The sequence below is a fragment of the Dermacentor albipictus genome, unplaced genomic scaffold (assembly GCF_038994185.2).
Source record: "Dermacentor albipictus isolate Rhodes 1998 colony unplaced genomic scaffold, USDA_Dalb.pri_finalv2 scaffold_23, whole genome shotgun sequence".
Classification (NCBI taxonomy): domain Eukaryota; kingdom Metazoa; phylum Arthropoda; class Arachnida; order Ixodida; family Ixodidae; genus Dermacentor; species Dermacentor albipictus.
This window is the reverse complement of record NW_027225577.1, coordinates 916,936-940,078: the sequence shown is the minus strand read 5'-3', so window position 1 is coordinate 940,078 and position 23,143 is coordinate 916,936. Positions and strand designations below refer to the sequence as shown.

Sequence of the window (23,143 nt, the reverse complement as noted above, 5' to 3'; positions counted from 1 at the left end):
AGTAGCCTCTCAAGATGTGCGACAATTTTCCGCGTGCAGCAAAGTGGGCTCTCGCATTACGCTATAGGTATAAAGGCGTCGCACCAAGTAACTCACTCTTTCGGCAGGTCTTTCTACAACAGCGGACGAAGGGGCAAACTCAGGAGCGGGATGCTTCAAGGCGAAGTCGCTGCACTGGTCGTTTCGTCCCTGACTTCTTTCTTTCTTTCTTTCTTCACTCCTTCCCCAACTCGAGTCAGAGGCCGGCTTTCGTTCGCAGCTGTTGCCGATCTAAAGGAAAGTCACTAACGCGGATACTGCCACGCTAAGACGCTCACCAGGCGGCAATGATAACTACGGGACGAAGTCGGAAACAAAGTGCGGTTCTGCTCTTGTCCCGTATTGCGTCCCTCTTTTCGCTTGCTACACCTACTGGCTTTCTATTCGCTCGAAGACACCTGTAAGGAGGAGCCTCTCTACTGGGTTCGCACACTCGGCTCGCTCTCGGATTTCGCGCCTCTCTCTTCGAAAGCGTCCCGCGCACGCGTTTGGGGTGGTCCTGACTCCGGAGTCGGGATCGGAGCCGTCCGCCGCCGTCGCTTTTGTACCCCCCGGTCCGGCTGACGCGCGCGCGCTCTGTGCGCGTGGGCGTTGTGCCGGAAGTGTGCCCGACGCCATATTGGAAACCCGCGTCGCGCTTTAGTTTTTTTTTTCTCTCTCTCTCTCTCTCTTCTACCCCCTCCTCTTCGCCTTCTGCTCCCGTCTCCGCGCTTCGCTCCGTCGCAAGTTTTTTCGTGCGTGCGTGCGTACGTGCGTGCGCGCGCGCGCGAACGCGTGAGCGCGCCTTTTTGACGACGTCACTTCCCGCGCGGACCAATCAGCGCTCGCGCGTGGTTATAAGGGGGCCGGCTCCCTTGAAGGGTTGCCCGATCGTTCCTGTTTCCGCGCTCGTGGCTCCCTTTGCTAGTTGGTGCATTGTGGGCTGATAGGTTGTCTTTGTCGTTGCTGTTTTTTTCGGCTGCTTGTTCCAGGGTTAATCACGGCGACCTTACTTCAACCCTCGCCCGCCCGCCCGACCCCTTTTTCCTGCGCCTCGATATCTCAACAACCGTTATCCTCGTGCCTGCGTAGGGATACTTACAAAGGCACGAGGTCGTGCTGTAGTTGCCCCCCCCCCCCCAACCCTGCCTTTATTTTTATATTTTTCTGCAACCACGCGACGGCCTTCTTCGATGAAGGCTGCAATTTCGGCCATCCCACGTTCCGTCGCCGGCACTCCTTATAGTACGGCAGGCGACGTATCGCGACACTTGCAATTTCGTGAAGTAGGTGATCGTTTTTGGAAAATGCGCTGTGGTCCCGAAAAAGCAGGCGACAACCGCGCTTTATCTATAGTGTCATTGAGTTAGGTATCCAGAATGTATGGTAACTGTAAATTATGTTTAAATGAGTGGCAATTTCATAGACAGGAGAATCATCTGCTCTTGGAAAAAGTAGTCTTCGGCGATTGAAGGTTCATTGTATTGGAATTCGTATTATGTGCTCGTCTACTGAGCCCTATCACCTGTAAGTAAAAGTCCACCCTCGCGGAAAACATGTTTCTGCTAAAAACAGACGAAAGAAAGGAGAAAAGCATGAAGGTTAAGGGGAGGTTAACTGGAATGAAAAATCTATTTGCTACTCACTTCTGTGGCGTTGAGGTTCAGCTGTAAAAAAATATATTAGAAAAATGAAAAAGCAAATGGCCTCGGTCACAGTCATTCGCGGCAAATCATAACAGTAAAGTCGATTGTAAAGGTCTTTTTGTCCTTGAGAATTACAACAATAAAGTCGTGCCCATCTGCTGCGACTGCTTGGGAGGTCTGCGTCGCAAAGTGATTTCCGACAATTGCGTATCATCAGTGAGAGCTAGCGCAGTGGTGAGCGATTCTGTGGACCCGCCGTGATTGCTTAGTGGCTATGGTGTTGGGCTACTAAGCACGAAGTCGCGGGATCAAATCCCAGCTATGGCGGCCGCATTTCGATGGGTGCGAAATGCAAAAACACCCGTATTCATAGATTTAGGGGCACGTTAAGGAACCCCAGCTGGTCCACATTTCCGGAGTCCCCCACCACGTCGTGCCTCATAATCAGAACGTGGTTTTGGCACGTAAACGCCCATGGTTTAATTAATATTTAAGTTTTTCTCTCTCTGTACTCTGCATGGACGATAGACGGGCAAAAGGTGTTCACATGTCTCCTCGATACCACAGTCACCACAAGCAGCGTTGTCAGCCATTCGAATACGGAAGGCGAGAAATTTTGGGACGCCTGCTCCCACAAGCGTAGCCCACAAAGCAGGGTATCCTTCCGTCGGCAAAGTCGTGGCGAGATGCGAAGATGAAACGAAGATATCCGGCTGTGCACACGGTGGTATTAAAAATTTCCCGTGCTCCAAGAGGAGAATGTGACATCTTGTGCTAGCATTATAGAAGTATTCTAGTCGGTTCTGACCATGACAATGTTATCAATTTCTCTGTGCTGATCCATTAGCTCCTGCCAGAAGTTCGACGAAACCAGGCACAGACCACCACAATTACAAGTATTTTAAGCATGTAAAAAAAGTGTATAGCGTTTGTCTGGGAGCAGTTTCATCTTTTCCATCACGTGAGTGCCAATGCAAGTAAAGAAACCTTGCCTGAGATACTTTTCTTGTGATAGAAGTACTACAGTTGCCCCTGTAACGCACTCGACGTTTCCGGGAAACCAAGGTTGGCAACGCGGGTTCAAGAACGCATTTTTTTTTCTTATAACAGCCGATACGAAAGACGTGCCCATAGAAAGCATTTGCGCTAGGAACACACAGCCACAACCAGTTTTGCCGATCATCAAGTGGTTCTCATTGCGTGATATGCAAAGAACGTAAGGTGCTCGTAAATAAAGTAATAGCAAACTCATTTTGTTCAGAAAAGGTTAAGAGAAGAGGCTGCTTAAAAATGGAATAACATAAACCATCTCATAATTGAGTTCACGTTTCTCGTAGCCCCCCGGCATTCGCCAAGCTTAACAAAACACCCTAATTATGTATGTATTTGCTGCAGAACCATATTAGATTCAACAAGATTGCTCAGCGCAAAAACGCCATCATCCGTCGTGGTGTGGTTGTGGCTGAGGTCCTCAACGTCATCATGAAGCCTTTGATGGCTGCACTGAGAGGGCGTCTCCTTTTTTATTTGTCAGTCAGAGCAACTACTAAGCCGTTGGTGGTTTGCTGCATCCTGCTGGGCAGTGTCCCTCTCCCATTGCCACCCCTCTTTTTCTAACTTGTTTTAAGCATGAAGCGGTTCTTCTTCGTCCTAATGGTTTTTCGGAACGCGGCAAAATCCTCGCTAACGGCATTTGTTTCGAATTGAACGAAAACAATACAAAATTATTGGAAGAATGACTGAATCTAACGAAAACAGTTTCCAATTGAATGCAGTTTCACCCCCGCTGCGACGACCGTTGTTCGCAACACACTAGCCGTTCAGTCTCAATACGTCTAGTACATCTAATGCGTCTAACATGACGCCCGGTTACGTGTCTCGAGAGGGACATTCGTTTAAAAAATAGAATTTATCTTCTTTCTTTACTGTTTGAAGATCTTATGTAGATGTCTGAGAAACTAATGATGTTACCAATCCTCTGCAGCTTTATAAAACTGCAGTGCGGTGTGGCGTACAAGAAGGCATCATGCTCGGGAAAGCGGAAAATAGGCGCTGACAGCGCTTTGTAGGCCTAAAAAAAGTTCAAATTTGGAGCAGCAGGACAAAGGCAATCTGAGATAAAAATGTCACTGCGCGTCGTCATTGCCTGTGTATATTGTGTAGGGAAAGGAAATGAATCAGCGAGTAAATAACGAAACCCCGTCTGGTTTGACGATCACGCAGCTGTACTTTTGCAGCTGCGGTCTCGTCAGTTTGTCATCACTACCAGGAGGGGCCTAGATTTCTGCAGACGCTGGCAGGACAGAGGTGTCTGGCATGACCCGAGACTGCGCGGGAAAGATTGTGTGAGGACTGCAAGAATCGAACTACTGTACTTGAAGAGCAGAGCGCATTGAAGTGAATCACATGTGTACACATGTGCAAATGTATGCGCTTTACCTGCTGTGGGTCCCTGGTCTCATCTACAGAACTCTGTGATATTTCTCACTTGTCTGTTCTTGTGATTCTTTTGTGCCGCATTTTGTTACAAATTTTGAGACAATATCTTTCTTTGCCATGCTACAAAGACTCGCTGGTGCCAACTTTAAGATGCCAACCTCTCCATTTATGTCATGGCAATAATATTAATAGTAATAATAATAATAATAATAATAATAATAATAATAATAATAATAATAATAATAAATTGAAGTTGAATGTTAATAATGAACCCTAAGTGGTCCACGTTAGAGAACCCCAAGATGAAATGCGGAGCCCTCCACTGCGGCATCCCTCATAAACTTGTATACACATTCCGACGCTAAACCCAATAACCTAACTTAATTTTTTTAGGTGTAATAACTCTTTTGATGGCAATTTCGATGTATGATACATCGTTTTATGTGGAAATAAATGAATTTGATCATTGTATCAAAATATTTCATCAAAATTCCCAAGTTTTCGTTATCTTCACGTTAAAATTGGACTGTTCATGGTTTTCCGCCTTAGCCACATTACTTTTCAAAAATTTAGAAGTTATGCTGCGAGCGATGGGTTGTGTCAGCCGTCCCTTTTTGCAGAGCTCCTGTGGCACGCTTGGTGCTCAGGCGAGGCAGGCTCACTTTCATTCGCAATATCGAAAGTTCTACGTCGGCAACGTGTTGAAGTGTGCAAATTTTTCTGAGAACTTGCAGCACGTTTTATGTGACTGCAGTAGATAATTATCAGACAATATCTAATTGGGGCTGCGTTTCATTTGTACCCCGACCCTAGCATAAATCTGAGGGACGATTTTGGCTCGTGTCGAAACACTGCTTTCACACTCGGTGCCAGCGAAAGCTGTTATACGATTTTTTTTTTAGAAATGTGGGCTTTAACCAAACAATATGATCAGTTTGAGTGTGTGCGTTTCTATAGGCGTGCGTACGCTCCGGTATTGTGTTTGTCTGGTCAGTATGTACATCACATCGTTCACGCAACAACTGGAGTTAGCATGCCAGGCCAGCAGCCAGGTAAACATCTTCAGTTTTCATTAAGGATAGCGTATGTCTCACTTCTCTGTGGGCTAGTTAGTTCCTATTTTGTTACGGAGCAAAACACATAAAGTCGTACGAAAGAAAGCCAGAGCAGTAAAGTGCGTCTGTAAAGCGCGTCCGTAAAGTCGTATTACTGTTCTATAATGTTCCACAGTTCTGTGGAAGATGTCGTACCAGGGGAGATACTATGAAAGGTTCTAACTAGTGGACATGTCCATTTCGTCCGCTGTAGAAATTGGGATTGGCTGGGCTGGGTTGCGCGCCCGCAGCAGACAGGCGCCACAATCAATCAGCTCTTCAGCAGCGCACGAAATGGACATGTCCGTTAGGCAGACTCTTACAGAATACCAGCCCAGTAGCCACGAACAGACTTGATCCTGTCGACAGATCAAACTATAATAGCCATGTTGATAAAACTGATTGGGCTGTGAAGGGCCTGCTTGTAGTCGGACGTCCCCGTTGTGCTGCGGTGCTTAAGCACATGCTTCTTCGTCATTTCTTGAGTTGCACAGCGCTTAGGATAGAAACGGCAGTTCTGTGACGTGAGAGTTCTATTGGGGTGCAGTTATACCATAGACATGCATTTCATACTTAGGCTCATATATATATATATATATATATATATATATATATATATATATATATATATATATATATATATATATATAACGGACGCGTATTTGACGCCCAGCCGGAATGTACTTTTCCACAAATAAGTTCACACTAATGCATTCGTGCCCCTAATAATTCCCACTAATATATTCTGCGTCACGCAGTTTGCAGTCAAAACCTGTCGCAAAGTCCGCTATCTTTCAAATAACGCAGCAGCGCCTTCACAGTGGATCGCGCTGATGTTCGAGTAGGCCAATTTCCAGGGATGTTGTTTTCCGTTATTGGGCGCTTGTCCAGTTATAGTCTAGAGTGGCTGAGAAGGCTGCTCTGTGCGTGTTGGGCACTCCCAAATAAGGTGTGCGATCGTTTCACTGCATGCGCAGAAGTCACAAAGTGAGCTGTTCGCCATTCCGAGCAGAAAAGAGTACGAATATGAAAACGTTACTCCAAGCCATAGATGGACTAGAAGGGTGCATTCATATCGTGGAAGGTCGGACGGAAGACGGAGCTGTAAATTAGGGTCCAGGGGAATAAGGCGTGCACTTGTGAAGTCAGATGAATTCCATTGACGCTATGTTACGTCACGCGCAAGCGTGGAAAATGCTTTCGCGGCGTCGGCTCTAGAAATAGGAATGGCAGCGCAGTTGACGCCGTAATAGGCAAATCGAAGAAGAAGTTTGTTTTTACCACATAAGTACGCTGATATATACAAAGCGGTAGGGATGGCAGGATAAAAGCTGCATAACGGCAGCTTGACTAGTCCCACCTCCCCAAATCGGGCAGCTGTGTCCGCTTGATGATTGACATGTACGCCATATTGAGTAGGCAATTATTCATATGTTATATCGTGTTCTTCGTCAACTACTCTATGGTGGAATTGTCTGACCTCTGCGACGAGTTGCTCATGTGACCCATGACGCACGTACGCCTCGCGTATGCCGCGTACAGCCGCGCAGACGCCTTATGTTGAAAGCGATCGATCTGCGAGATGTGTACAAAGTGCGCCGAGTATTGGTGGCCTCGTATGCACTGTGCTCTCGACGCTTAGTTCGCGCTGAACTGAGACGCAGCATGAAGGTCAATTGGCTCGTTGGTGCTGCCGCGCTTCCGCAGTCCAGCGTCTTGACAGCTAGCTTTATATCATATTGACCGCAAATAAGACGGGGACCTGTCTTATTCCCCGTCTTATTTGCGGTCATTATGATATACAGTAAATACCAACTAGGCCAATGTGAAGTTCTTCTGACAGCTAGCTTCCGCGCTCATCGAGGGAGATGCGTTCCTGCTTGCCTGTGCGTGCATGGCAACATGCTTGTTAATTTAACTAGTATGTGAATGTTTACGAGTTAATACGGCCGACAAAAGTACTATCCTTGCTTCGTATAGCCGTTTGTAAATTTGCTATCGCAATTGGTACTTCGCCTTTCGGGCGAAACAGACTTTCTTATAGAGTGTTTCAGCGAACACTTTCAAAAGTTTATAAAAATTCCTGCAGCACATAATACAAGCGTAGTCCATGAGCTGGGCTACTCGAAGAGGTGGACATTACTTGCATAAAAATTGAAATGCATTATCGACTAGGTAAAAAAGTTCACAAACTTTTGAACTAATTGCTTTAGGGCACGTATTGTAACTTACAAATTCTAGCGGGTGAGACTGCAAGGCATATCCATTTGAAAAGAAGCGCGTGAGAGAGAGAGAGCGAGAGAGAGAGAGCAAATGATAAAGGAAAGGTAGGGAGGTTAACCAGGACTGAGCCCGGTTGGCTACCCTACACTGGGGAAAGGGAAAAGGGGACTGAAAGATTAAAAGAAGAAGAGAAAGTCCACTGGTGATATCGTTCAGTCACTCAGTCCGGGTCACAGACGCTGACTCAGTCCAGTAGCCTTCAAATATCGCAGCAGAGCTTTTGTGGCCTTTTGTAGCTGCGATATAAAGGTACAGAAACAAGGGTTGCTCCTTCGTGGGCTTTCCTAGCAGCTTCGTCAGCGAGGTCGTTGCCGGAGATACCGCAATGGCCGGGCAGCCACTGAAACACGACGTCGTGTCCTTTCGCTATCATACAATGGTGCATTTCTCGTATCTCCGACACTAGTTGTTCACACGACCCGCGACGAAGAGATGACAGAAGACATTGTAGGGCCGCCTTCGAATCGCAGAATATTGCCCACCGATTAGCGGGTTGGTTGTTAATGTAATCAACGGCACCTCGGAGGGCAACAAGCTCCGATCCAGTCGATGTTGTCATGTGAGAAATCTTGTATTGGATGCTAATTGATCGTGATGGTATAACCACTGCGCCGGTGGAGCTGGTCTGAGTGGAAGAGCCATCCGTATATATGTGGACTCGGTCAAAGTAGAAAGTGTTCAAACAATTCAGAGCTGCTTGCTTCAGGGCCAAGGTAGGCAGGTCGGTCTTCTTTCTTATTCCTTGTACCGTGAGACGCACTTGAGGTTGTTCTAAACACCACAAAGCTGAGGTTGAACGTGCTGAGGGTGTGAAGCCCGATGGTAGACAGGCACGATGGATGCTGACCTCGTTGGAGAAGGACGCCGGCGGTCGTCGTTCTGGCAGGCAGGCAAGAGAGCTTGATTGTATGCGTGAAACATGACGAACATGGGCCCTAAGCGTGTCGATGCTAATGTAAGTCGTGATCGGATGGTCTCGAGCCATTATAATGGTTCCTGCTGTTGAGGCGCTCCGCGGAAGTCCTAGGAAGAAGTCCCCAAGAAGCGTGTGGATTGCATCATTTATGAGGTATGTGCCGTCAACCATGCGGTAAATATGCACTGTCATTCCAGTTGCTTTCTTAACAAAACGTCGTTTTATGCATTCAAGCGCAAAAGTAACCGGAACGCCAATGCATTTCTCGGCAAAGTTCAGCAAATAAGGTCTCGAAACTGGTGTCATACTGAGAATTCGTTCCAAGTAAATCAGCCTTGTGAAATTCCCAGATATAATTTGTAAATTGCAATGTCTGCCATGCGGTAATTAGCTAGAAGGTTAATTAGTGATGTTTTGTTAGTTGTACGATTATGGGCACTTCAATGTTTTGTGCAAGTAATGTCCGCCTTTTCGAGTAGACCAGCTCATAGACTAGACCTGTGCTATTTGCCACAGGCAATTTTTTTTTATTTAAAGTTTTCACTGAAACACCCGATATAGTCCCTCCAACTTGAAACATGAAACACGAATTTATTTGTCGATTTCTCAAGAAATAAGTAGTCGAAAAGAGTGTTTCTAATATGAAGCTTTCTCTATGGTGTTTCTCATTTGCCCGGAGTGTGGCTTTAGAACGCGGGGCAGCGGGATTTGATTATCTTTTTTTCTTTTTTAAGTGAGAAAACAAGTTCTTACGAGGGGTACTTTTTGCATTAAGCGGAGGATATATACTGTAATTGAACGGTCTGAAAAGCTTATAATAATGCTTTCATGATATAAGAAAACCACAATATCTCCACCTGCAGTTCTTTACCCCTGTTTCATGCTTCAAAAGAGAAAAAAGAAATATTCAAACGTGCTTAAGTACCTACTGTTGAGGCGGAATCGAGACCAGGTGGTACAGGAAAAGCGCCTCATTTCGCCGGCATAATGTGACACATGGGATTAGTAGTCACCATCCACAAGATTCAAACAAAATCAATGTCTTGTTCCTAAGTGTATTCGCAGACCCCATGGGATTAGGCCGCGTAATACTGTGGGCCTTCTCCAAATTGCCGAGTGATCCATCAGTGCCCCTACCGGGTAAAGGCATTGTTTCAAATCTGCAGGCTGCATATAAATTGCCAGTCACTACTCACCTTGTGCCTTTAGCGGGATTAAGCTTAATTCCAGAACCTGCATAGGTAGAGGTTAACTGTGACGTTCCCCTGAACTCAAATTCTCTCGAGAATAGCGCATGAGAGGGATCAATACACTTCGCTCACTTGTGTAGGTTGCCTTTCTTTTTTCAGTTTTAAAAATCATATTTCGTTCTAAACGGTGCCGACAAGGTCATGAGCTATTTTTCTTTCTTACAGGGTTGCGCAGTCATAGCGAAGGGTAGACATTACGTAAGCAATTGAGATGGTTTCTAACTCGTCCTTATATATATATATATATATATATAAGGACGAGTTAGAAACCATCTCAATGGTTTCTAACTCGATACCTCTCTCTCTCTCTCTCTCTCTCTCTCTCTCTCTATATATATATATATATATATATATATATATATATATATATATATATATATATATATAGAGAGAGAGAGAGAGAGAGAGAGAGAGAGAGAGATCGGCTTGAGGTTCTACTCTCCTGGCTTTTCGGCTGCCTCTTAGAAGGGCCCTGACCGAGGCTGGTAAACTTCCCGACGTTCCTTGAAACAAAACTTGGAGCAGCACCGTCTGTGGAGACCCTTTTAATCTCATTTCGGTAAGACTTTGTGGGCAGCACGACTGGATGCCTTGTTACTGAATTTTGTTGGCATAGCTCATAGGCGTGCGTCTCTTTCGCAAGAAGCATTGCTTCGTATTTAGTGTACTTCTCGTTTACTTTCTGTTAAAAGGCCAAAGAAGAAATGGAATTGAGTTTTTAGACCCTGCAGGCGAATCAGTAGCACTGCACACGCTTGCCATCATTGTATGCACTACATGTTCACCTGCAAAATAGAAAAAAGTCTTCTGCATGCAAAACGCACAAACAATCTACTGTTTCGCGGCACGGCCATGAAGCTTTGATGTTTTAGTCGCGTAACGTGGCCCCCACAGCCAAATGGTAGGGATGCAATCCACACTTACATGCTTCATGAGTCAGCTGATAAATATACATTTTCATCTAATTAGCGCATTCGGAATCCTCCTTAGGCGTGCGTGTGTGCGTGCGTGTGTGTGTGTGTGTGTGTGTGTGTGTGCGTGTGCGTGCGCGTGTGTGTGTGTGCGTGTGTGTGTGGGTGTGTGCGTGCGTGTGTGTGCGTGTGTGTGTGCGTGTGTGTGCGTGTGTGTGTGTGTGTGCGTGTGTGTGTGTGTGTGTGTGCGTGTGTGTGTGTGTGCGTGCATGTGCGTGTGCGTGTGCGTGTGTGTGTGTGTGTGTGTGTGTGTGTTTGTGTGTGTGTGTTCACACACTGCTGCACTGCGCGATTCGTTTCAGCGGTGCAGCAATGACGCCGTCTTAACCACCTCGTTTGCTTCAAGAGGTACAAAAAACGGTCAGGGCTGCTTCACGATTTTGCTGCACCCTCCCTACTAACTGTGGCGACCTGGTGCAGACATTCACATGCTGAGCAGCAACGTCGCAGACGATGCAGCACACACGCCTAAGCGTATTTGAAACCTCGCTTGTGCGCATCTATTCAGATTTTCACAAAGGTTTTCGTTCTGAAGTGCTCTTTGCGATTGGCCCACAGGGGTCAGAACTACTCGTTCGTTGGGTGGAAAAACGAAATGACACAAGCTGTAGAAGAGCGTAAGGAGGCGTCTAGGGATCACCGAGAAGCCAAAAGGTTGGGATTACACGAAGGAGAGCTGCTCCTTAGATGGAACAAATACCGAAAGAAAGAAAGGGGTGGCGAGTGAGCTCGTGCAAGAGAACATTAAATGCACAAGTGAACGTTGGGTGCATAACATTCGTAAAAGAGATAAAGGCGCGCCAAAAAGCTTTTGGAACCATGTAAGAGCACTCGGAGCTCCAACTGAATTTTCTCAAGCGGCTATAAGGGAAGAAGAGGGCAGCATCTTCTAAGGAGATGATGCGCTGCGGTGTGTCTCAAAAGTTATTAGGGATACCTTCGGCACAAAAGAAAGCGTAGTTCAGACTCAGATAGATCGAGCAACAACAGAGAAGCCTCAGCGATCAAAATTCGGCCTATAAAGTTTTTACTGAAAGAATCTTAAGAAAATTTCCATAGCAACACGGCCGCAGGGCACGATGTAATCCCAATGCTGCTAATCAATAACCTCGGTCTAAAGAGCATGGCACTGTTGACTAATGACATAGACCAAGTGACTAGAATGAAAAAAATTCTGGTTAGATTGTGAGAAACGCAAAGGTGACAAGGATAAGACAAGCCCGTACAGGCCAGTTACAGTAACGCCCGTGATACACAGAATGACAGTGCAAGCCATAAAAGTAGAAATGTCGAAATCAGTAGAGAAAAATTATATACTGGGGGAACTAAAGAATCAGTTCAGACGAGGCAGACGCTTAGAGGATGATATGTTTTTACTGACTTAGTGCATAGAGATTTCGGCAGCTCAGAATAAACCTTTATGGATAGCATTGTTAGACATTAAAGGTTCGATGACAACGTAGACAGGGAATTTTTATGGGATTTTTTCAAGCATGAAGGCATAGATGACGATTTCGTCGAGCTACTGAGGAAGACGGTTGCAAAAAAGTAGTACTTGTTTTTTTCTACTGCATCTTCAGTCTACGATACCGCTGGCCGGAAAATACTAGTGGAAATAGTTTCGCACGTCGCACGTCCAAGACTCAGCACTTCGCACAGAAAAATTCATCTTTGCTCGACAAATTTCCACACATAATGCCGTGAGAAATGAGTGTCCGTTCAGCCGTTTATATTTGCCTCTGAGTTCTATTGTTCGCAGCGCCCTGGTGATTTCCTTGTGTAATGAAGGGAGAAGGCTACGCGACCCAATGAAGGTGTTAACCAGCAAGCGCAGCTGGAGATTTCGGCACGCTCGTTGGAGGTCAAGCCATGCCCGGTGCTAACGCTTTCTGTTTAGAAGAGTCCACTTCACGAGACTAAATGTAGAAAGGCTGCTGCTGACGTGGAAGTGAAGGCGGAGTGGGTAAGGCTGCGCTAGGCGCACGCGTGTGCTCAAAAGAAGCAATGTCAGGTCGCAGAGAAGCGCCTTGGTTGAAGGCACGCGGGAAAAGCCCGAGCAAGTCGAGCACACGTGCGCGACTCGGGCCCCTCGGCGCTCTTTTCCAAACAGACGTGGCGCGAATCCGATGGTGGCGCCGGGGTGAAAATCGGCGCTGTGGGGACGACTTCGTTCGTTGGGAGACTCGGCGGTGGAGAGGGAGTTAGCGCCGAGCGGCGCCTTGACGCCCGAGCTCGTTCGCTCGTTCAGTTCAGCAAAGCGCGCTTCGGCAGCAAGGGGTCACGACAGTTTGCCAACAGAAAGAGGCTAGTTGGAGCGCGAAGTTGCGAGCACCGGCGTGCGAGAAAGGCATGTACCGTGGCAGGCAGGCAAGCAGACAGGTTAGCGGGTGGGTGGGAGCGGTTCTATTTAAATGAGGTTCGAGGGTTTTGTTCCGGCAAGCTCTTTCGGGCACGGTTGATTCCGAAGCGGTTAGGGAAGGCACCGGAGGAGGGACGCACAAAACGAACCGTGAGAAAGGGTACAGCAGTGGATCAGAAGGTTCGCGCCAGTGGCTGGCTCACGTGTTGTTACGTCGGACAGCAGGCGTGCGAGCAACTAAGCTGGCACGCTTGCAGAGTGAATACCGCTTTTGCCTTGTTTCGTTTGTTCCCCTTCGCGCAGTTGCAGATCCCCGAGAGTTGGATTGCAAATATTACAGCGTAGCCGTTTTAAGTTATACACCAGCCACACGGTTGCTAAGGTAATTGGTGCGGGGTAGTTGAATAGTTCCTGGTAATACAATGGCGTCAATAAAGATCTTGACAAAGTAACATCTACAACCGAAGCATCCTGCTCTGACTTTCTCAGCGGTGGGCGTAAACGTGTAAAGGCGAAAAATTGTGTCGGAAATAATATATAGAATCATTTTAAGTGTTTTAAATACTACCTCACTGTAAGCATTAAGACAGCAATTCCATAACCCTCAAGAAAATAAGTTTTTAAAAGCGAAGCTTCTCTCTGTGAACCTTGGCGGCTTTTCGTCACCGTGGCTTCTGCGTGGCTATTGTCTTACATTGTTGACAAAGTTACTCCTCATAATTTTGAGAACGGCAGCCTGCAATTGTCATGAAACAAAACACCGACAGCGCATGTCTTCTATGTTTATTCTTCTCAGACTTTAATATTAAACGTCCGAAACAATAACCTGAAGCTGGGGCCCTATAACGTAAAACTATTCCAATATGTTTCTATTCCAATTTCCTGACGTCAAATTTGCGTAACCACCGACGCAAGCACCGGGCGGTCACCCACAGGGTTTTCTGAACAGACCGATCAAACACTCTCCTCGTCAAACACTCTCCTCGTTCATAGGAGGTCCCTTTTGTTTGCTGCAAAAACGAATAAAATTGCCTACACTGAGCGGCTTGTTGTATCTAATTGGCTGACAAGAGGCGAGGAGAACGCTCAAGTGGAGAGGGATTCACTAGGGCAGAGCCAGTGCACTGAAAACTGATAACCGGATGAAGAGGGTGGTGCCGGCGCCTGCGATTGGTCGGCTTTCCCTTACATAGCTCGCGGTGGCTGGTCGAAAATCGCGGCGGCATGCAACGGAAGCTTAAGAATGACGCTAAAATTGACCCTCAGCAAAGAAGAGTTGGCAGAATGAGGTAGTAAACGTGTCGAAAGTGCTTGAAAACGTTACACGGTCACGCAAGAAGTTTTATTATACGCAAATACACCCATGGTCTCCGGCAGGTGCGAGTAGCCAGCGTCTCAGCGATCGGCGGCAGCCATCTTTGATTCCTTTCGGAACGGGGCAGCCTGCGGCTATTCCGAAAAAAATTCAGTTTTGTTCGGCATATTAATGCATCTTTATCGCGTACACGTCACTTTGACGCGGTGAGTTCGTGCGGTTTTGTGACGTCGCGTGACAGGCAGGTGAAGTGGGTGCAGCCCGAAAACTTTTTACCAATAGCCGAGGGCTAATGGCGAAATGGGGTCGAATCAGAAATAACTGTTTTTCTTTTTTCTGTCAAATCATGCATAATCAGTGTGTACACATCATATCAGGTGGTGAGGTATTGCGGTTTTCGTAACGTCGCGTGACAGACAGGTGAGGTGGGGGGTGGTCGAAAAAAGTTTTTGACCAATCGCGGAGGGCTGATAGCAGAATTGGAATAGAAAAGTTTGGAATAGTTTTACGTTATAGCGCCCCTGATGTAATTTATTGGTGTGGCTGTGCACTACCTTCGGAATCGGCCCACGCAAGAGGCCGCCTTTCTGCCAGAAAGCTCGCTTTCGTGCATAGCGTTCGCCGCCCGCGTTTCCTGGTGAACATTGCAGTTACATAAGCTGCAGTTGCCGGGAAGCGTGAGAAGCAGTCAGGGGTCTTTGAATGCTATCGCGTTCCACTCTTAAAGGCAAAGCTTAAGCATGCTTCAAAACTTTTCGTTAATATTGTTTTGTGAGTTGAACCCAATTCTTTCTTTTTTTTTTCTCTCAAATAATAAAATGCCATAGCACATGAGCTGGTTTAGTTATTTCGCTAATGTTCTTCAACACCAATACGTTTCATGCCTGACGGGTTGCCATGCACAGTTACTTGTTATTTCTATTTGATATTCGGGCTACCAGACCAGCTCTTGGAAAACATGCATTTGCATACATGTTATGCAGAGTAGTTACAGTACCGAATTTACGATAAATAAAATGTTTCCTTCGTACACGCCCCCCCCCCCCCCACCCGCCCCCCTGCCTTCGTAACTCAAGCTAGTCTGTTTCTTTTCTCTTTGAAACTTGGGTGACCACGTTTCCGCTCACGCCCTCCCAGTCAAAGAAATCAAGCAACGCGGGGTTAGACTCGACTAACCTTTTATGTCATATACGAGTACATTAACCACGTGCCATGACTCGCGCTTCTGTGTGCGTATAGTACCCACTTTAGGCTACGGCTTAACTGGCTTACAATAGCGCGGCTCCACACACACAATAAGCGGTGCCATTTTCGAACGAAGCTACTGGAGTGGCCACCAGGAAGGCGAACAAAAAAATTACAGCTCGCCCCGGTACTCCCTCGTACGTGCCTGGGCAGAGGCTGTATGCCCTCTCACAACTATGCTTTACACGGAGTTCTGAAGTAATGTCCACGCATCGCAGTTTAGCGCAGTCAGTCACTTGCAAGGCCGGGTTTCATTGCGTTGTGAGAACCAGTATTTTATTTGCGCGCTCGTTCATTTTGGTTTGTCACACGAGGAGCATCCGTGCGATAAAGGTTTTTTGAAAGAACGCACGCTGGCGCTGCGGAGTATTGCTGCAGAAGCAGGTGCAAGCTAAAGCAGCACAGTGATAGGAAGTGGGCAAAGTAGCTCACCTCCACTTCCCCCGCTTTGTTCCCAAACGTGTCAGCACTCCTATAGCACTTACTACACGGCTCTGTAAAAATTTAGTGGCGTTCTTTGTCTCTGAAACTTCTCTCGACACTCGCTTCTCCCTGAAAAATAAAAAAAAAACTTTGCGAAAGATCCGTGATAAGGAAGCACAGAATTGGGGATATCCGATTTGGATATATTTAGCCCCGACATTTCATTGTCTGCCAATTGTGAGTTGCGGAGAAGCAAGAGCAGCTCTTTCAGACACGTTCGGGATTTCGGTGTCAATTCTCTCTCGTTTTTCACAAAATCGCCAGGCACCGTACACCCACTGTATACGGAGGCACGTCGGATCGGCTCTACCGGGCGACGTTGAATAAGAAATTGTAGCCTGTCGGGTGGTTGCATGTCACGTCCTTTTCTGCAGACCTTTCTTGTAGGGAGTACTGTACCTTAGATTCATGTGGGTGTCGTCTTGTACGAGGTTTGGAGCGAACGTAGTAGCGTAAATATTAATGCACTCGAGAAGCTAGCAGACTACGAAATTCGGAACGTTGGGCCCTGATACAGGTTTTGAGGGAACGAATACGCGCCGACCGGAGACATTGTCGAGATTCGGTGATTATTTATACGTTCGACCTTGCAAGATGGCATGAAGATAAATGTGCCAACTTTTGATTTCTTTACCGACAGAAGTGGACAATTTTGGAATTTCAGCGGAGGGTGTTACTCTTGGAGACCGTGAACAAATCGATACACGTCACCGCAGGAAGCCGGGTGATTGGGGTAGGGTTTGTGAAATTTCCAGCACTATTTATCTCCCATTCGTGTCTGACTTGACAATTAAAATTTATGTTGCTGTCTTTCTTATGGAAATATCTTAGGTAAACTGAATACGCGAACTTTGCTGTGCTTCGATTCTTCAGAATTTTAGACAACTACCAAAGCATTATGGAATTATTGAATCGCTCAATAAATAAACTCATATTGAGAGCGTAAGGCTGCAGAGTCTGCGCCAATGCTGTACAGCGGCGCGTACAGATAGCACAGTGAGGGAGCAAAACAAAACGACAAATTTCTCTCTAACGGCCGGTGAGAATTTGCTAGGTGCTTCGGTGACGAGACTTCCTGACACTGGCACTGTATGGGTGTCGACCGCTACAGACTAGAGCCAGCAAGTATAGCATTAGTGTAGGCTCATCTTCATCCAGCGGGCAAAGCGAACAGGAAACAAAAGGAAGAAACGCATCGGCCATGATTGCGCCCGTGAATTCGGAGCTTCGGGGACGCTGCTTTCGCACAACTCTAGCACTTGTCGCTAAAATATTCTGCAAAACGGTTTGTACAATAGTCGGCAGTTATGTGTGGTCCTGTAATAAGCTATACAGCCATCAAGAAACAGTTAAATGAAATCCGGATTGTGTGAGCAAAATTTATGCCACAGTCTTTCAATGAGGATCGAAGTATTTGGCTCGTACCTTTCGGAAACACGCTATGCAAAGCTTTATTTGCCTGCTCTCCCTCGTTTTGGCGCATCTGCTGCTGCTGGGTCAGTCGGTACCTGCGCGGATGTACGTATTTTTGGCTGCATTACCGATGTTATATATGCACCGAATGCCAGCACCACTGAAGAGGCTTATATAACCCCTCTATGCTGACCGATAACGTAGTTCCAGTTGGCGCACCAACGTACTGCGTAATAAACAGAAAATCATGCATAAACCATAAACATATATTGTGCCCTCATAGGCAACCGTAAAGAACACCGACGTCTTGATAAAATAGCTGAATAGATTCAAGGAATTCTTTGAATAACTTTATATTCTTTCATTTAGTAATACGGTATGCGGCACTGGGTGCCTGCCCATCCTTGTCCAACCCACCAGAATTTTTTTGATGTGCTACTGTGAGACAAGAGGTACGGAACCTATAAGTGTTGCTAGATAAGTGTTCTAATTTTCTGTCTGGGCACCTGTAATCAGCGTTATTCCCTCAACAAAGAAGGAGGAGGAAAGAAAGGAGGAAGTCGAAGACGTTAAGCATAAGAGCGTCTGGTTGGTAGCGCTACGCTGGGAGAAGGGAAAAGGGGAATTAGAAAGATGAGAGAAATCGAGAGGAAGGAGAGACGCAGGGAATTCGTGCATGCTTGCACATGGCACCATTAAGTCGAAAGCGTGCACACAGGCCAGTCGCCCTCAGGGAACACATAAATGCATTCACAGCCTTGTGGACCGATGCGAGATGGGGATGGCGCTCGAGTACTGTCGGCATGGACAACGGCCGATCGTGCAGCTGTCGGAATGCTATTGAGAGTGTTTGTCTTTGTTTTGAAATCGACAACTGTGGCACAATAAATGCTCGATGTTCTCTTCGCCAAGCATGCAAATCGTCTTCGTCCTCGTCACATCGTTGCGTATACGTTCTTACATTGTGCATCCGCCTGGATTCTTTGTGTTTGCATTTCTATAGCTTATGTGCTGTGTAGTGCATAAGCAAGCAAAAAGAATGCATGGGAATAAAGTTGTTGCCTTTGTGGCGGATAAACATAAAGATTGCATGATGTTGCAAGTCGCTGCAAGCCGCATGGGATGTAAGTACGTAAACACAATTGTACGCGTTGCCGTTAGTGGAATAGAATTCGCTAGGAACCTTAGACTGAACATTGAGCGAGTTGTTAAGGATTCAAGTTAGTGAAACGCAGGTATAACGTAACAGGCAAGAAGCGCCGCTCAGTAGCGTTTTTACACACGGCTTGACTAAAGCTTGCGATGAAATAGATTTCAACAAGTCCGTCGGATATGCGTGACTTGTGTTCAGGGAATAACTATTCGGCAAAAGACTATTCCACATTAGGGCGCACCTGTCTACATGATTCTAATGGCCATTTTAAACGGTAATGTAAGCTACTGGAGTCCACAGTGTTCTCAACGGTTCACGACAAAAGTTTACAAGTTTACATTTTTACAGCGATAGTTTAAGTTCTTGGTTGCGGAGTCTCAGGAGGAACTGCCTAATTGGCGCACATAGTAAGCTCAAGTGCGCTCCCAAAAGTAATGAAAAAGGCTGAAAAACGTCAGCTTCAATAGCGCATGGCTGAGTACAGCACTCGATGGGAGCAGGGTTCGGTATAGTCGGTGTGCACGAAAATCGCACATAAAAGCAGCCGAATATTCAGCGAAACATCCGGACTTGCCTTCTCAAGGGCGGCGAAGGTAGCCGTGTTAGCGAACTGCTCACATTTTACGTTTGTGAAAAGGAGCCGCGCTAAAGCGAACGCCCTGATTATGACGGCCATTGGAGAAATGTATGCAGTAGTATACATTAAAACGCAAAAATTTTTGCTACTCCAGTGTAGTATCTTTTTTAGTTTTAAAATAAAATAGTAGCTTACTGTCAGTACTGCAGGGTTCACTATACGCCGAGACAAGATGTCGAGGGCGACATAACGGTGTGCCACGTAGGGATGGCGTACAAGTCGCCTGCACGTAAAGAGCTCAGAAGAGCGAGATTGTTATTTACCTCCGCCGCCTCTATCAACATTACCGTCGTCATTCACGAAGCGCTCGTACCGGCTTATTTAAAGACGAGCGTGGCTCGTTTCCAAAGCGCCCGTAAACAGGATATTCCTTTTAGGAAGATGAACTGATGCGAGACCTGCTCGGCATGTCATACGGGTGCAAAGTTGCCTCGTTCCGTGCACGCCTAGTTAGCTTTTCCGCGTTTGGAGCCAAATCAGAAAATACTGCCCTCGGGTTTCGAGCAAAGGACTGCGCCTAGACGTATACTTCAAAACGCGGACATATTATGCGCTGCCTTCTCCTGGACGTTTATTTTTATCACAGGGTCGTACACGCCACTCTCAATGTTGCAAGTCACTCGGGTTTGCTAGGGGCTTCCTACGCTCGTAGCGTATACTCATGCGAGAAGACCTTGAAAACTTGCTGCTTCCTTTTTTTTATCTGCAGCACAGGGACAATACTAATGGAAGATGCACGTGTGTCTGCTTGTATCGAAATATAATTTTGGAGAGCTATTGCTGGAGGGGGGGTGAATTACTTTGTTGAAAAGTGAAAAGAACGAAAGACCGAAGCGCGCGCACCAAGTTCAAGCGCCCACGTATACAATAGGCCGACATAACGTTCCAGACATCATTCATTCAACTAGCTTTGTGAGAAATGCCCCGTTTGCAATTTCTTTCTTTTGATTGGCTCCTCAAAAGAATGTGGCTCTTGGATGAATTAATGAAGTATTATTGTACTCCAGGAGAAAGACAATTGGAGTGGATGCAGCGATGAAGAGCACCCTGTAAAAAATTAGCGGTGCAGCCATCCTTTGCAGCCTCTTGGCGACGCCAACGCTATTAGCAACCTTTCTTATGATGGGTATGCAATTGCGATGGGGATATGTTTTGTAGTGTCGCCGTGAAGAAGATCACTAGCAAAGAGAAAAGAGGAGGGCGGAGTTCTGGGCCTTCAGCTAGCGGCTGCCGGTGCCATTCGTTTATCGTCTTCAAATAAGAATGTCCTTCAGCTAACTCCTGCGGTCCGATTCTTTGCTTATCCTCCTTAGTGGGTGCGAGCCATGACAGAGCTTCATCATCATCATCATCACCATCATCATCATGTTGATGCGAAAGCATGAAATGGCCCATCGAAAGGAAAAGCCAGCGTCTCTAGCAGCTGTTGCGACGCCGGTTACTTGAACCTCGACGGCGTTACCACTAAGTTGCATGGCGTTGTCGGCAGGCATTCGGGAGACCATCGCGACCAAGCAGGGGTGAGACGATTTCCACTGCGAAACTTGCACTGTTTATTCCATGGTACAGAAGAAGGACAGAAAGAAGAGAATACAAAAATATGCATTGCGGGACCGCTTAAATAGGCCCGCTAAAGTCGTAGGCTGGATTTTGCTCACGCCAACGTCACATGCTTGTACTGAGTCCGGTCGGTGATTGGCGGCTGCTCCCTCTCTCCCAGGCGGTATTGCAGGTTCTTGCCGCCACTTCCGGTGGCCCATGGGTGTCGCTTGGTTCGAGGAAGGAGGGCCACCCCCTCGACTCATACAGTTCGCGGAGGGACCCCCCCCCCCGCCCTCACGTCAGAATCGGATGGACGTATGGATGGACGAATGGGGAGACGGATGGCGCCACCCACCACCCCCTTTGAAACGGGGTGGTGGGTGGCGCCACCAAGCTCTTTTTCTTATCGTGTCTAACGTCCAACCTATCTTTTTAAAACACACACACAAAGGATTCCCAGTATCAAGCTTTCTGAAGCAACATTGGGAACCTTGTTTTTGTACGCATCCATTGTTAGTGGTCTCCCCACTCTTTTGCCACCAAACCTCCAATCGACTCTTACTAATCTCTACTGCGGACATGTTTGCTTTCGCCCTACTGTCCCTGAACCCACCGCGGACTTCTACCGGCTCCGCCACATAGCGGTGGTACTTGCGTTATTTAAATTCCCCCTTCCGCCCGTGCAGGGTAGCCAACCGGAGCTGCCTCTGGTTAACCTCCCTGCCTTTCTATGCATCCTTTTCTCTCTCTCTCTTAGTGGTAAGCAGCATCTTTGGGCGAAGCATCGAGGGGGTAAGAGGGCTCACCGAACGAGGCACCTGGACTGGCCTCATGTATGAGACGTGTACTGGAGCCGGGCTCCGCTCCCACGCTTCCTTTGCACAGGCTGCGCAATCTAGCGGCGGTGGCGTTGTGATGGATAACCATAACAACTTGCAATGGCTAATTACGGTGCGGCTGGGCTCGACATGAATGCATCGCTATCGCTTTATTATATTTAAGGATACATGGCCCACCCCTTCTGCATTCTGGGCGCATTCATTCGGTGGAATCGGCTAAGAATGGGCATATGCCGATTTACGTGCTCAGTGCCGAAGTTGTTTGTTTCGGAACATGCCTAGTGGCCCGTACCCAGTGACCCGTTCTGTCTTCTCGACAAGACAGCAGCCACTAGTTATCTAGCGGAAAACATGAGCCACTGGCTATGGTGAAAAAGGTTAGGTACGGACAATAATACCGCAAGTTGGCGAAGTTCCCCAAGAATGCCAATCACATTAAAATTGAAACCCGCGTGCATTCTAGGGCACAGTCCGCTCATTCATCGTGCATGGAAATCACATTAGAAGAAGTATCATTGCTGATATCCTGATTGATATCAGCGACGGAGAGCTTCAAATGCTTCGGTCTTAAAAGTCAAGGTCATCGGTTTCTATTGATTAGTCCGCTCTTTTTAAAATTCGGCCGCTCATCAAACGTCAAGCACCTTGTGGAGGTAGACACTACCTAATCAGATGAAGGTGCTATGTGAGATACACGGTGTGTTTTTCTAGGCCCAGACCACTGCAATGTCACACGTGCTTAAACTTAACCCATGCCAGTGCCGTCGGCACTCACCAGACGACATGTCTCTGCAGTGCAGGCAGCCATGATATATCTCTATGCACAGTGAAAAAGAATTTTTATACAATGCACGAATTGCGAGGGACCATACAAGGTCAGCTGCAGGGGTTGTCCCAAACAGAAAAAAAAGGTGAAAAGAATAAACCGAAAGGGGAACGCCACTATGCCACACAAAGAGGTGGCAGTTTCAGTGCACCACCAGACGAGGCAGTCCCATCATTGTCGTGAAATATAGCTCCCAGGCTTCAGATGTGCAGGTCCAGAATGAAGTGGGTGAGTAGACATCGGTTTAACGTCGCATTTCGTCCAATGAACAACGCAAGCCGGGACTCGAATGCATGACCCCGCCTGTCACCGAAGAACCGGGCTTCTGAATGTCAACACGAATAGTGAGAGTGCGCCGAAACGTGCCCAACGGACTCTGTCATCAAAGCCCCGCTGCGGCGAACAACTCACGCTCTGCAGCCGCTACAGTCTTGTTGCAGTTGCGAAAACAAGCGTGAAAATTATGGACGTTATCGACTGCCCTGTGGCTACGCTGCAATAATATCGACACCTTCATCGGTTGTGGATATGCTATACAGCGTGTACAAGTACGCGTTGCACAGTAGCGGTAGGCTGTGCAGTTGTAATCACCGGTTTCTCCATACTTCCTTCCCATTCGTATCCTCTGTCTGTCGTTCCCCCAAACCCATTCGCCATCCTGGATTAGAATGCACCTGGCATGTTGTTGTAAGTGGCAGACAGGCTGAACTCTTA

General features: G+C 47.0%; 2 protein-coding genes across 2 annotated transcripts in view; one reads left to right on the top strand and one right to left on the bottom strand.

Moving 5' to 3' along the window:
• Positions 1 to 542, bottom strand: part of LOC139046650 (uncharacterized) — a 157,396-nt gene extending 156,854 nt beyond the window's left edge. Inside the window, exon 1 of the mRNA XM_070529572.1 lies at positions 97 to 542. The gene's annotated coding sequence lies outside the window, so the exon portion shown is untranslated. The remainder of the gene's footprint in view (positions 1 to 96) is intronic.
• Positions 1 to 23,143, top strand: part of LOC135898911 (sodium- and chloride-dependent glycine transporter 1-like) — a 968,957-nt gene that overhangs the window by 280,916 nt on the left and 664,898 nt on the right. The gene's annotated exons all lie outside the window — the stretch shown is intronic.